This window comes from Heterocephalus glaber, unplaced genomic scaffold (assembly GCF_053883595.1).
Source record: "Heterocephalus glaber isolate CG9 unplaced genomic scaffold, H.glaber_assembly_v1.0 deba00001497, whole genome shotgun sequence".
Taxonomy (NCBI): domain Eukaryota; kingdom Metazoa; phylum Chordata; class Mammalia; order Rodentia; family Bathyergidae; genus Heterocephalus; species Heterocephalus glaber.
The window spans coordinates 59,504,652-59,519,365 of record NW_028258320.1 but is presented as its reverse complement, the minus strand read 5'-3'; positions in this window follow the sequence as shown (position 1 = coordinate 59,519,365).

Here is a 14,714-nt window from a genome sequence, read left to right as displayed (position 1 = left end):
ATTAAATCACTTTTGCCCAATTAAAAAATACCATAATCAAAGTAAAAAAAAGAAGGGTAAACCAGAAAAATCTGTTTTATCCCTAAGAATTAAACCACTTTTGCCCAATTAAGAAATACCATCATCAAAGTTTTTATTAAAAAAGGATAAACCAGAAAAATCTTTGCTGCAGATAAAGGATAAAAATTCACATCCTTTATGGGCCGGGGAATTAGCTCGGTGGTGCTGCCCCATGTCTCACAAGTACAAGGTTCCAAGTTCAATCCCCGGTACAAAAAAACCCCAAAAAACAAAAAAAATTTCACATCCTTTGTAAGAAATAAGAAAAAGTGAAAGTTCTCGAGATAAGTTTGAAAAGGGATGAATGGAAGACAAAAAAAACCCTTGTGGAATGTCATTTAACAATTCTTCCTCACATGTGAAATGTGTTCACTGTGGCCTAGAGATTCTGCTTCTAGGAACCTATTCTAGAAATAAATACAAAAATTGTAGTATTAGTTGTAATAAGAAAAATCTGAAAATGTCCAAATGTACATTAATATGGAATTAATTCAGTAAACTGTGGTGTGTCTACACAACAGAATATAGGGCTAGGGATGTAGCTCAGTTGCACGGCACCTGCCTGGCAAGCACAAGGTCCTGAGTTTGATTCCTGGTACTGAAAAACAAAAGTTCTTAACTGTATACAATAAAATATTCTCCAACCATAAGAAGGTAAATTTATGGGAACTTACTTGGGAGTGTTTAAGGTAATTAAGTGAAAAAAGTTGCACAGGAAAATGATCACATTTTTGTAAAAACAATTAGAATATATATATTTATACAAATTCAGAAAAGGATCATGAAAGAAAATATATCAGGATGATTTCTGAGAAGTGGAGAAAGAAAGTGGAATTGTAACATAGCTCTAGTCTATTGGTTATATTTATATACAGTTTGGGTATTTTTACAGTTTGCATTATATCATGGAGGGAAATGACAGTTAAAACTCAGAAATAAAATTGTTAAGATTTTTTTTCACTTCCATCTTCTGTGTGAGTAGTGAAATGAAAATTTCCAGTTCAACAACAACAAAAAAGGCCACCGACAGGGTTGATAAACCAGCTGAATGAGTCCAGTGTCGTAGAAACCTCAGTTTTTGGCTTGAGTGTAAGTTCATTCAGAGGGGAACTTTCAAACACAGGATTAGGAGAAAAGCCCCAGGGAAAACCCATCACAAATGGTGTCCCTTCTCCTTCCCTCTCCTCACTGGCTGATGGTGGCATTAGCCAGGGACAATGGGTGGTGAATAAACAGCATCAGACAGGAAGTTGCCACTCTAGTCAGAAACTTGGCAGAAAAACCAGATGAACAGAGCTTTGTGGAGTAAAGAAAGACCACCAGCTGTGGAACAATATGGACAATCGTGGCATAGTGCAGAAGCACTGGACTTGGAGCCAGGGAATTTGGGTTGGGTATGGCTCTCGGTAATGGAGATAGAAAAGTCAGGTAATGTCTTCGAGCCTCCTTTTCTTCATCTAAAAGTGGGATGAATGCTGCCTATCTCAAGGGATTATGGTGAAGATTAGATTTAAATATGTCTATGGAATACTTTGAAACGAGATAGCAAGCAGGTGTGAATTATTACTCTTGCTACTTGTGGAATGTGTTAGCTAACAGAAGGCAGCAAAGAGACCATAATTTTCAGCTGGTGGAGACAAAGCACCATCCCAGAGCTGGGGTTGCCAGATAAAATACAGAATGCCTAGTTAAATTTGAATTTCAAATAACAATGAATAATCTTTTAGTATAAGCATGTCCCATGCTCTCTGAGCCTAAGTTAGCTTTTAGTTTTAACTGTTGGTATCTCCTCATTTCAGATAAATCGGATGCATCTCTCCAACAATTTTGAAAGCTCCAGGGAAGTAAAATTTGTAGCATATATTAATCTTGGATCCTCCAGCCTGCTTGAACACTGTCATGCACTGAACAGGTACTAAATAAATGATACTGAGAGCAAAGATTTGCTTTGGATGTTTTAGCACCTCTAATCCCTTCACTGCCCGAATGCACATCCTGATATGCATGGGGCCCCATCTCTCATCTGGCTGCTCCGGAATTGTGAGTCTGCTGGTGCTCAGTTGCTAGCCTTCACCGTGGGAGTTACAGAAAGAAGATCTCAGAGGCTTAGCATGCTGCAGACCCATTGCCTCACACCAATGCGATAACTCTGGGATATGACTGAGTCTCCCAGAATTTGGCTTAAATTTTAAAAATTCTTCGGGCCAGGGATTTATCTCGGTGGCACTGTCTCTGCCTCGCAAGCTCAAGGTTCTGAGTTGGATCCCCTGTACCCCCGACAAAATATTTTTTAATTCTTCCTATTCTCTATTTGAGTGTTGTTTTCTGATTATGATTCACTGGGAGCTAAATAGAAAATTTTAGATTTCATTTGTGGTATTTAATAAGAATAAAGATAATTTATGCCTTTAAACAGAAACGAACTCAAGTTTGCCTACAGGAGTTTTAGGCTTTTCCTAAACACTTGTCCCTGCCACTCTTACTTGGCTCTTTCTTGCTAAATTTTTCAATGAGGTATTGCAGCTGCCGCAAATATCCCCAGGTTAAAAGAACATATTAAATGAGTGGTAAGAAGGGAGAAAAGCCAAAGAGCATGGGAGTCACTTCACTGACAGATAAGATAACCTAGACGGCTAAGCATTACTGGTGGTATATTCTTTCTCAGGGACGATGTAGAGCTTCCTTTGGAATTCTTCGATAAAATACACACTTGAATCGTAAGAAAAGGGAAATATTTTGCATATTGAGTTGTGGCCATGGTTATGTAGGAGTGTGTACCTTTTCCAATTAAACAAAGAAATCAGTAATAGACAACACTTTAAAAAAAATGGAGTCTCTTTGAAAGAAGAGTGGAATTTTCATTTTACCTTATTCATTAAAGTTAGAAACTGCCATCCCTTTAATGAGCAGCCTGAGGGTGGAGAAATCGTCCTGAATAGCTATATTCCGGGGAGGCTCGGCATCATCACTGAAACATAATGTGGGATTGCAATTGTGTGGAGTTTTTTCCCAGTGAATAGGAAGTGATCAAAGATAACATTGCCTGAGAAAGAATTAAAATAGTGTAACATTGCATCAAGTTATAGCCAATGCCAATCATTATACGGATGAATGAACAAGATCCTTTAAATAATGGTATAGACGTGCTGTGGCATTCAAAATATAATGACCAACTTCAGTGGGGTTCAAATGAAAATGCAAAAGCATGTGCCCACTCATCTGGCCAGAACAGTGAAGTATAAGCACGTCTTTTTAAATAGATCTGCAAGCCACATCCTTCATTTACATCATTCATAAAACACTGGATTATAGGAAGTAAATTAATTCACAAAGGCTGCCTTAGAAATTTTATCTTGACAATGGAACTACTATCTATGAGGAGACTAGAAAAATTAGTGGCACCACCTGAAAAAATAAAGTGAAAAGGATTTGTATAATTGCATGTGATCACCTTTCCCTCCGTGAAAGGACAGGAAAGGAGAGCACAGAGCAAGAACTGAATTCATCATTGTGCAGATGAGAGTTCCTGGCATATAATGCTAGACAGAGCTATTTACTGGAAAAAGTGTTGGTTTATTTACATGCTAAACAGCACCACCTTCTAGCTTCCACTGACAAATAACAGCATAGCAAGGAAGAGAAAGAAAAGGCAGTCTATCCTATTGCAGAGAGAAACAGAACAGGCCAGACAGAGATTGTCACAAATCGAAACATCTTGACCCCATCATTATAAAATGGAACCTTCAGCTTCTCCGCACATCTCCTAAAAGATCATCTTTGCTTTTGGTAATAAGAATCCTAGCAAGGAAACTTGACTTTGCATTCAGAAGAAGGCTTGAGAGATGGGGGAAAAAAATCAACAACACACTCCTTAATTCATGAAATCTCTGTAGCACAATTCTTTAAAAGCTTGGGGAAAGTAATGTTTGATTTTTGTCAGAGGACTCAAAAACAAAGCCAAATTCACCCCCTCGTGCACTTAACAGCAACAAAAAAGGTGAAAAAAATCTGAGCTGATGAACAAAGACTGGCCGATGAATGGAGTGAATTGTTTTAATACTGTAAACAGGAGGTCTGAATAAAGAGATCAAAGGACCCCAGAGGATGGAATGCACCCAAAATTTAAGTTGCCCACCGGCTAGTGAGAAGAATAAAATTGGGAGACTGCTCAGAGAGATACTGCCACTGATTCTAATCTAGTTGTTTATAGTCCTAATCAAGGCACATCTTCGAGCTTCCTCTATAAGTTTTCACTTTTTTGATTTAGAAAATAATGCTTGAACTTACACTTGGTATATACAAATTCTAACAGAAATCAGGAAGGGCACTCTGTGGGAAAACATAAGATATGGATATTGTTCTAATCTTGCCAATTCCCTGTTATGCAAGCTTCTGCAAATAATTTTATCTCTGGGTAGCTATGTCTAAATTGTGTGTGTGTTTACCTTATGCTACGTAGAGTATTGAACAATAGTTTTTAAAACACTGAAAGAGTTCAATTTTTCTTTAAAATTCATATAAAAATCTGTATTGACAGAATATCCAAATTTTCTTTTCTCAGTGGATATTCAGTTTGCTGAGTGAGATGAAGTCTATAAGAAGGTTGTCAGAGTAACATTTACTGATATTTCTTAAAGTTTATTAAAAAGTCTAGAAAGAGGTGGTCAGAGTTAGATGAAAACAGCCGCACAATATTGAATATTATTGCAGGAGCTATGGTAATCTCACAGCAAAGCAGCTCTTGGGAAGCGGTGGTGCAAATGGCAAAAAAGGGAGATTGCTAGTGGCCTTGAACTTGACCGTGTTTTCTCCATAGAGCCAAGTACATCAGTGTGTTCAGTGAACTGCTTTGCAGATGGTGGGCGCTCACAAGCCTGAGACCTATGAGGAAATAGACACATGTGACTACATTGCTGCTGACCTTGGCATGACTAGGCCAAATGGCTAGGCTGTTAATCTTGTTGACAGCCATTGCCCTGCAGTCAATACTTGCAAATTGCCCAGAAGCCATTGCTCGGCTGTTGGCACCATTACCAAGAGGCCATTGCCCCTGTCATTATCCAGCAGCTATTGAGTGTGGGTTTCTAGAAATGTGACAAGCAGCTGCCTCCATTGAGGTCTGCAGGAAAAATCCTTTTATAGCTGTGGAACCCAGAATAGGGGCCTGGGCCATGCTACCTTGGGACCCAGCTTGTTTGCTCAAGAGATCCCAGGACCTGGAGGGACAAAGGGCCCATTGGAGTGGAGAAAGGGTCCTCTCATGGTAGGTGGCAGGAGAGGCTGAGTAAAGCCTGATCACCTGGGCAGGTGTCCAAGATGCCAATCTGTGATCCCTCTGGAGTTGTAATGAGATCCCAAGAAGGTTTTATCACCACATATCTCACTTTTAGGTTGGAAGACTGCCTCACATTGCTTTTTGGAGAAGACAGACTCACAGGGGGGTTGATCAATTCTGCTTTGTCCAAGCAGGGGGACCCTCCACTGCCAGCCTCTATCTCTGTGCTGGCTCCCTTGTGCTCTTCCGCCCGTCTCTGTCCTCCTATCTCACCCCACCCCCAGAATTCTGTCTCCTCTAGAAGTAAGTGCAAGACAAAGCATCTAAAGGATTGCGCTCTGTGGTGGAGGAATAGGACTTGGAGCTTAGCAGGAGTGTCACTCACATTGTACCCACCCTCCAGCTTGGTCACTCCGGTATGGGTAGGACAAGACTCAGGCTTTGTTGACTTGATAGCAAAGGTATTCCCTGGGAAGCACGGAGAGGATCAGAGCCCCAGAGCAGCAAGAGACCTCATACACAGCCACTGGAACAGAAGGGGAGAGGCCTGGAAGACAGCACAGGGTTTCCTGGCTTGGTGGGGGTGAAATTAGAGGAATCTGTTTTGTGCCTGTCATTGTGGCTATTTCTCCCCAGGCTATGTGGCCTGGGAAACAAGGATAACTTGCGGCACCTCAGAAGCTGGACTTTTGACAGACAAGCGCTGGCAGGGGCTGCTGGCTTTGGGAGCACATTTAATAAACAGAGCTGTTTGTGAGTGTTTGTGGAAGGTCTTACATTCAGCTTCCTGTGTACAATGAGTGACTGGAGTTGTAGAACTCTGGGCCACTCCGAGAACCCACACATCCCCAGACTCAGCGGGTCTCTTCTTTTCACTGCGTTCCTCCTGGATTGTTGAGTTTTGTTCTGGCTAATGTGTTCATATTAATGAGGTCGCCAGCCATGATCTGAAGGAGTAGAAAGATTTCTGTGAAGAAATGAACAGAAACTGGATTTGTTCCTGTTAATGAATTTTCAAAATCCATTCAAGATCCAAATGCAAATCATAGGCTTGAATGATGTCCTGAAACAGCATAAAAACAAGAAAGGTTTTGAGTGAAAAATGGTGCCTCCATCCTGGGTATAGAATTTTTATCTTGGAAATGTTAATATTATAAAGAGTATGTCCCAATATTCTTTTTTTTTTTTTTTTGGTACGAGGGATCGAACTTGGGTCCTTGCCCTTGCGCAGCAGGCGGCGAAACCACTGAGCTAAATCCCTGGCCCTGTTTTAGTGTTGACAGATTATGTAAATAAAGTGGTGAATATTTTGAATCATTTCTAAAAGAAAATATTTTATATCATTTATACTCCTTGGGTAAAGTCAGTGTTTTCCTGTCTTATTTTGCATTTTTAGGAGGAGGCATTCCTGATGAAATAAAATTCACAAGGAGATCTCCTTACACCTAGGCTCCATGAGCCTTACCTGTGGGCTACACCTTATAAATCTCATGCCTGACAGAGTTGTTCTAGGTCTGTGCATATTCTGTGATCCTCAGTGGGCATCTTCAAATAGTACTGAGGCAAAAAGTGAAGGTTTATGTTGTAATCTCCAGGATAAACTCCATAGACTATTCCACACACTTATTATTTTCATAATACAAATTACAGAAGTTAAAGCGTGAGTCTTTTGGACTAGTGGGTATGATGCAAAAGTTAGAGAGGAACAATGTAAGTTAATGAAAAGAAAATTAAATAAAAGTCGAGAAATTATTGAAAACATTAAGTAATTTATCTGCTAAGAAGGAACTAGGTAGAGAACAAGATCATATTAAAGAATAAAATATGGTTTAAACTGGTGGGAGATTCCTAATATCTGTACTAAAAATTTACCAACATTGCATTAGAAAACTTCAACCAGAAGTGATGAATGAAAAACTGTAGTCATGAATAAATACCGAATAGTTTCTCTGGTGTGAGAAACTGAAAGTGTAAATAAGGACTAAATGTATAATAGGTCATGTGAAATAGGAAGAAAAGGGGCAAAGGGGAAGGAAGTGGGAGGGCTAGGGGAAAGGATAGAAGGGAATGGGATTAATATGAGAAAATGGAAAAATAGGAACAAAATCTTTGTAAATAGGGAGGAATGGAGGGGTTGAAGGGAGGGCTGGGCAAGGGTGAAAAATAAGAACCAAGAGAGACTATGTAAAGGCGCAAATTTCCAATGATGAATGTCATTATATTGTATACCTAAAATGTACCATTGATTAGAATGAATAATCAATAATACAAAATAGGAAGAAAAGGTCCAAAGGGGTAGGGGTAGTGGGAGGGGCAGGGGAAAGGAAAGAAGGGAAAGGAAAAATGATGAGAAATGGAAAAAATGGAAATAAAGTCTTTGTAAATAGGGAAGGGTGGAGGGGGTGAAGGGAGGGCTAGGAATGGGGAAAAAATACGAACCAAGATGCATTATGTAAAGGTACAATTCCCAATGAGAAATGTAATTGTGTTGTATACCTACAATGTACCAATAAAAGAATTTAATACAAAAAAAAGAAAAGAAAAACTGTAGCACCCAAGATTTCCAAAATTAAGGGACTAGGATAATGAAATTCACCTTTTAATCCCTATTTTTGGAACAAAATAAACTTAAATTTACATTAGAAAGCAGGCAAGTAGTCAGCTCCTTAATACTGTGATTTTATTCTGAATAATCGCCTTTTTTTCCAATGCCTATTGTGTCTTTACTGCACCTCATGTCACAATTTAATCTCTCTTTAAACTTAATTTAATGCCCAATTTAATCTCACTATGACAGCTAATAATTAAGAGAGCTCATGTTGTGTAGCTTAATGTTTGGTTGTATCGGTCATGTGTATGTGTCATGTACGATATTATTTCATACCATGCAATTTAATGAACAGCATCTCTTGATATGTTTATTTCTATAAAACAAAAATATCAAACCTTCATCTTTAGAGAATTGAACATAAGTTTTCTCGACAATGTTGTGAAGAGCAAAAGATTTCATATATGACAGAGACTCACTTTTGTTATTTGTTTATCACATATACAAATATACAAATCTATCTATTAGGTGTGCCTTATGTGTACAAATCTGAACATTACGTGCCCAGAACTGAAATAATCAATTTGTATTCATAGTAATTTTTTGTATCAGCAATTTTTAACCTTCCCTCTTTTTCTTGACAGTGAAATATTTTAAAGAGGTTTTTACTTGGAAGCCCAATTTGCAAATCAGGCCAGGGTGGCTCTGCTTTGATCAGAGTTTTTGTGGGGGCTGAAGAAGGGTGGAGGGCCTGGGGGTGCCTTCCCACTTCACTGTCTGTGGTCCTCATGCTCTTTCATGCAGGCTGTCTGATTTCTGGAGCACAGTTGTGCAATCACTGGCATATACAATCCTTATATGTGCAGAGGGCTTCCGTATGTGGCACAGCACTTCATTCTCATGACATGCTTCATGATGTTCCATTTCACAAATGGGCAATTGGGGGATCAGCTCAGTTAACCTTCCAACAGCCACATAACTATTGAGTGATTAGACCTAGGATTTGAACACAAACCTTCTCACTCCAAAATTTTCCCCATTATTTCACATTGATTATGACAATGGAAAATATGTTCAGAGGCTCCATGTGGATCCAAGAAGGGTGAGATGAAGTTCACATGAAACACACATGTTCCTCAGTGCTTTGCTCCTGCAGCAGCCATGACTGATGGTGGTCCCTAGGCCACACTCCTGAGGTTGGTCCAGATTACCAGTTGCAGAATTGAGAGATATGTGAGATCCCTGGCTTGCCAGCTGCACATCTGGCCCTTTCTTACTGGAGGGCAGGTATGAGGGTAATGTTATTACCTGGATCTATTTTTATTTATGAGCAAGGTAAACAGGTCACGAATTTTAGTACTTTTGTTACTAGTAGAAACAATCACTCTTCTTCATCCTCGTGAGAAACACTATATATAAAGAAGTTGAATTGGTGTTTAACTGTGTTACCTTAGTGGGGAAAAAATCCCCAGTAAGAGGCAATTTGGGGGAAAAAAGCAAATTAGGAAAGGAAAATAAATACATAAAAATGGGAAATGTTTAATGTAACAGGAATTAATGTAGCAACCAAAGTCATAGTGTCCGATATAGTGATGTAACACTTAATTCTGTATATGGAAAATGCAATAGAAACTGGTCAAATGCTCCCTGAGTTTTCCTAGTTTGGCACACGAGTAGAATAAGAAGCAGCCACTAAGTAAGATGACTGAAAAGAAAGTAAGAGGAAATGTTATGAGTGTGGGAAAGAAGCTGAGGATTCAGTGGAACCATTTTGGGCACAGAAACCTGTAAGAATAAACATGAAGCTATATCGTCTCTGTCCCTAAAAGGGTAAGCTATGGCATTTGTATGAGAGGCACAAGAGGACTTCCTGACAATGAGGAGGGTGCAGGTAGACTAAGATAGGAGGACAAGTGGAGCTGAGAGGGCTACTACAGGGAAAATTCTCACTCATCTAAACAGCTGAAGTTTGTTCTCAAAGGCGGGGGTAGGGGTCAATGATGGCCTTCAGATCTCTCATAAAAGACTCTATGGGTCCATGGCCATCAAAGTATCAGAGAATTTTTAGCAGATGAATTGTAGACTTGTGGCAGTAGTGATTTCCCATGGAATGTCAATAAATGCTATGAGATACGTGGTTTTGTGTTCAAGTCATTTGGGAAGTAGAAGGTTTATAAAAGGCAGACAGGTGCCAAGGTAGAACTTCTCAGAGTCCTGGGTACGTTAATTTACATTGCAAAGCTCCAAGCACAAAGAACCAGAGGCATCTTATAAACTTAGCTAAGAATTCCCTCACCCCAACCTTCTTCACACCCCCAAGGGACAGTAGAGCCCTGGGGAACAGTTTGGGAAGTGCTGATGTATAGCAGTGTTCTTATCCAGGATGCATAGAGAGTTGTGGGATATACCAGTACTCAAGCCTGGAGCCATACTTCATAATTTCCCTGTAGTCTTTCTCTGCCCTTGACTAAATCACACAGGACCAATGTTTATTGGACTCTCCTCATTTAGTGCCTTCTAGACACAAACAGAGCAGGGAGCTGCCAGCAGGGGAGGAAGACACTGAGGGTCTTGCCCTCCAGGACCTTCGGGTTCAGCACCCACCCTCTGACCTGAGGCCTGGCCAAAGTCTCCTGGTGTTGTAGATACTATGTCTATACCTCTCTTATTAAATCCTACTATATTTTGTATTGTACAATAGCTCTTTTAAATTTAGTTTCACTAAGAACAGACTTCATGCCAGACACTGCTGAGTGCTGCGGAGGGTGAGGGTGAGGCAAGAGGGCTTGCCTTTGTAGCAATTAGCATCCAGCGTGCAAAGCAATCCATCATCAAAGAAATCGTTGATTGTTAAGTCTTGAATCCATCTGACTTAGGAGGAAATATAAAACTTTTCCACTGGTTTTAGACATGCAGATAGAGACACAATGCTGGATTTTCCTTTGCTATGCCCTTCCTAGCCTCCAGTCCCATAAAGGAAATGAAAGGTTCTTTCCTAATTTAGCTTCAAATTCATATATCTTTGTACATAGACATGTAGCCATGTCTGAAGTGCTCTGAAGCTATTTTTAAATTAAGTGATTTTAAGGAGAGATAGGAATTTAATATCAACATTGCCCAATCTTATATTCTTGTTTTCCTTTACAATCTTTTGGGCTTACTCTTTATTTCTTGTTTTCTTCTTCTTCTATATGTATTTTTTCCCACTTAAAGCCAAATAACACAAAATGAAATGAAAATGAAAATATTAAAAAAGAAAACAACTATTCAGTATTACCCCTTAGAATTTTGCTTTATGAAAATATTTTAAAGCTATTACTCATGCTGAAGTTTTAGCATTCATTAATATACGTATTTTGTGCACAATCAGCAAACTCCACATTCCCGGTTTGGCTGTTATACACACAAATTAATGAATGTACTTAAATGAATTTGATTAATATGCAGCAGTTTAAGATCCACTTTGTATTATTAGTACAGAAATTTTCCTTATTGAATGCTACAGAATCAGAATGCTATGTTTGCTTGGGAAAGCTGTCACACACACATACACACACACACACACACCACAAATAATGTAAAGCTAAGATTCTCATAATTATCATAATTCACTCATTAAAATATTAGCAAACTGTCACAACCACAAGAGATTCTCCATGCATGGAATTTTCCATCTTTTGCCTGCACTGAAGATATATATGCACTGCCAGTGCCAGAGAGTGTTAAATGGAAACCCTACTTCTGCATTTTATTAGCAAATTTTGCAAACTACAAACAGCTTGAGTGTTGTATAAATTTATAGTTGTACTTGCACATTTGTGATGGTGGTTTTCAGCATGCAAGTTTTATCTAAGAGCTTTTACTTGGAACTGCACAAAGCAATTTCAAAACCTCAAAACTAAAGGAAAATAAAATTGAAGTGCCTTTACAATTGAGTGATTTATACATTAAAGTATTTATTTTAAAACAAGATTAAAAATATTGCACTCCTAGAAACATTCTCTCTTGGTAGGAGCACTCAAATGGAAAATTTCATCCATTTCCAACTGATTTTTTGCCTGAACGACTCTCACATATTTTCCTAAAACCTAGTCATGTCAAATGATTTATTCTACCTTAACAATACTGTGCAAGTAGCCAGGAAGACTCAAGTGTTGAAGGAATAGAAGGTAGTTGGCCAATTAGGTGCTCAACATTATTTTGATTTTTTTATACATACTCATACTTATTCTTTTCTTATCTCCTGATATATTATTGTCCTAGGAGTATTTCGCCAAATTTGAGATATAGAATGCATTTTAGATGAAAATCCCAAAGAAAGATAAAGTGGGAAACCCCATTTTTTCTTCCATAGAAGTAATACAAGAAGCCTGGGTATGGTATTTAAAGCACAAATCCATTTTTAAAGGTCCCCCATTTCCATGTCTCACTATAATGCCATCTGTGTGGCCCCAATGTCACTGATGGCCATTGAGCTACCTGGCTTCAATACAGAAAGTCATATTTCAATTAGATACTTGATACTCTTCAGATTTTTCTTTTTCTTTCAATACACATTTTTTGTCCTACTTCGGGTTATTGTTGCTTTTTCACTATCCCAGGTGGCAAATTGTTTTTGAAAAATTGATTTTAAAGAAAACAAATAGCACATAATGTTCTTGAGAATTGCTGGACAGAAAAGTTAATGGAGGAGGGGGTCTGTTATTCTCTGGATAGGTTCATATCATCAACTTAAAAATAAAAGGAAAAAAAAGATTAAAGATGTGACATAAATCTCAATTTGTGATCTCAGGTAGTATATGAGAAAGGTCCAGGCAAAGTCCTAAACTTTGAAATTCAGAATTTTCTTTGGGTGTAGGAAGAAGATGGCAATGACAACAATGTGTGGTGAGCTTTCTCTAGGGTAGATTCTCAGCTATTATGATTCCATTCAACAAATCAAAGAACCATCACCGGTTTTCTAAATAACAGGACCAAAAACAAACAGACAAACATTCTAGACAAGGTTCTTACTTTGATCCACCCCTTTTCTTGATGAATTCCCTGAGTGAAGTAGTATAGAGCTTCCTGTGACCACATAGGAAAGTTGACAGGCGAAAAGAGTGACAGCCAGTTAAGACCCACCCCAATCACCACAGTGATGACAGAAAGTTGAGTATAAGCACGTGTCAAGCTTTCTCTTTCACAGTACTCCATCAGAAGAAAACAGATTCATTTTTGCCATCTTGATACATGCAATCTGGGGGTTGGAAAGAGGTAATCTGTCAAGATCATTCACCAAATGCTATTGTGGTTTCTCTCCATTCCCTAAGGATACTTTACTTTTCCTAATTCTGAGATACTTGTTTAATTAAAATGAAAAATTAAAATATGAGACTCCCTTGAAAAACATTTTGCCTCTTCCCCATTATTTAGTGATGCATTTAACTTTGCAAAGCCACTTGTTTGTTTATAATTTAAACTAAAGTTCAGTGTTCAACTTGTGCATGTTTACACAGTAGTTAATTTAGAATTAAAGAGGAGAAAAAAGACTACCCTTAAATCTTGTGTGGAAAGCACAATTAATGGCATTCTACCCCCAATTTTGGGAAGTATCTGTTGTGTGTACATCAGAATTATGTTGTAAATAATAGAAAGCATTTTCACTCTTTTTAAATAGAAAGGTGTATTACTCAGGAATTAGGAACTTAAACATTTCTGGAAGGCTTGAAAGAGCAGGCGGTCTCTGCTGGCCTCCAGTTGTCCCCAGGACAATTTTGTAGGATCTGAATATCAAGAGCACTGAATCAGAAAACTGCAGTAGTAAATGCTACCTCCAGATCACTCCAGAGCTTCAGGTCTAGCTATTTCCCAGTGATTAGGAGGTTACTGCTGCAATTACTGGCTCTATCAAGTCATTGCCTAGGCTGCAGTGTGCAGATGAGAAATTGCAGCTGGAACTGTAGATCTCAGTTCCATGTTTACTAAATTCATATGAGGAGAATGGGCATCTCCTGTCTCTCCACACAGCTTGGCTCCACATTCAGGGCTTATGTGAGTGCATCTGACTGGCCAAATCTAAATTGTATCTAGTTCTTTGGTTGCAAGAGAGTCTGGAAAATACAGTTTTGAAGAGTTTTCTATCCAGAAAGTCATTCTACTAGGATATTATAACAGAGTTGAGATAGTTACCCAAATCTATTTCAATATCTGCAGACTTACTTTCTATTATTGACTGGCTATGTATAGAATGCTTCAGAATATATTGTTAAATTGGTGTTATTCTTTCTTTTTTAAAGGAATTATATGTATTTAAAGGAGTTATATGTAATTATCTTAAATCAATTTTGCAATTGCCCTATCACTTCCATTTTAAAGGAGAAAATTGCTTTTTAATTGTGGTAGGCCATTTAACATGCCCTAGAAAGGTATTCACATCTTAATCCCCAGAACCTGTGAACATGTTACATGATATCAACAAGGGAAATTAGATTTTCAGATGGAATTAAGGTTGTTAATCAGCCAGCCTTGACATAGAGAGGTTACCCTGGATTATTGGGAACAGGTCCTGTGTAATCACAGGAGTCCTTAAGCATGGAAGAGGGAGGTAGAAGAGGAGGTCAACGTGGTGCAGTGTGAGGACTTAGCCTGATGTTGCTGGCTGTGATGAAGGAGGAAGGGGGCATCAACCAAGGAACACTGGCAATCTCTTCTAGCTGGAAATGGTAAGGAAATGGATTATACATTAGGTCTTCTAGAAAGGAACCAGCTTCACTGACGCCTGGGTCTTAGCCTGCTGAGAGACAGACCTCTGAAGTACAGCACTGTGGGATAATAAATTTGTGTTGTTTT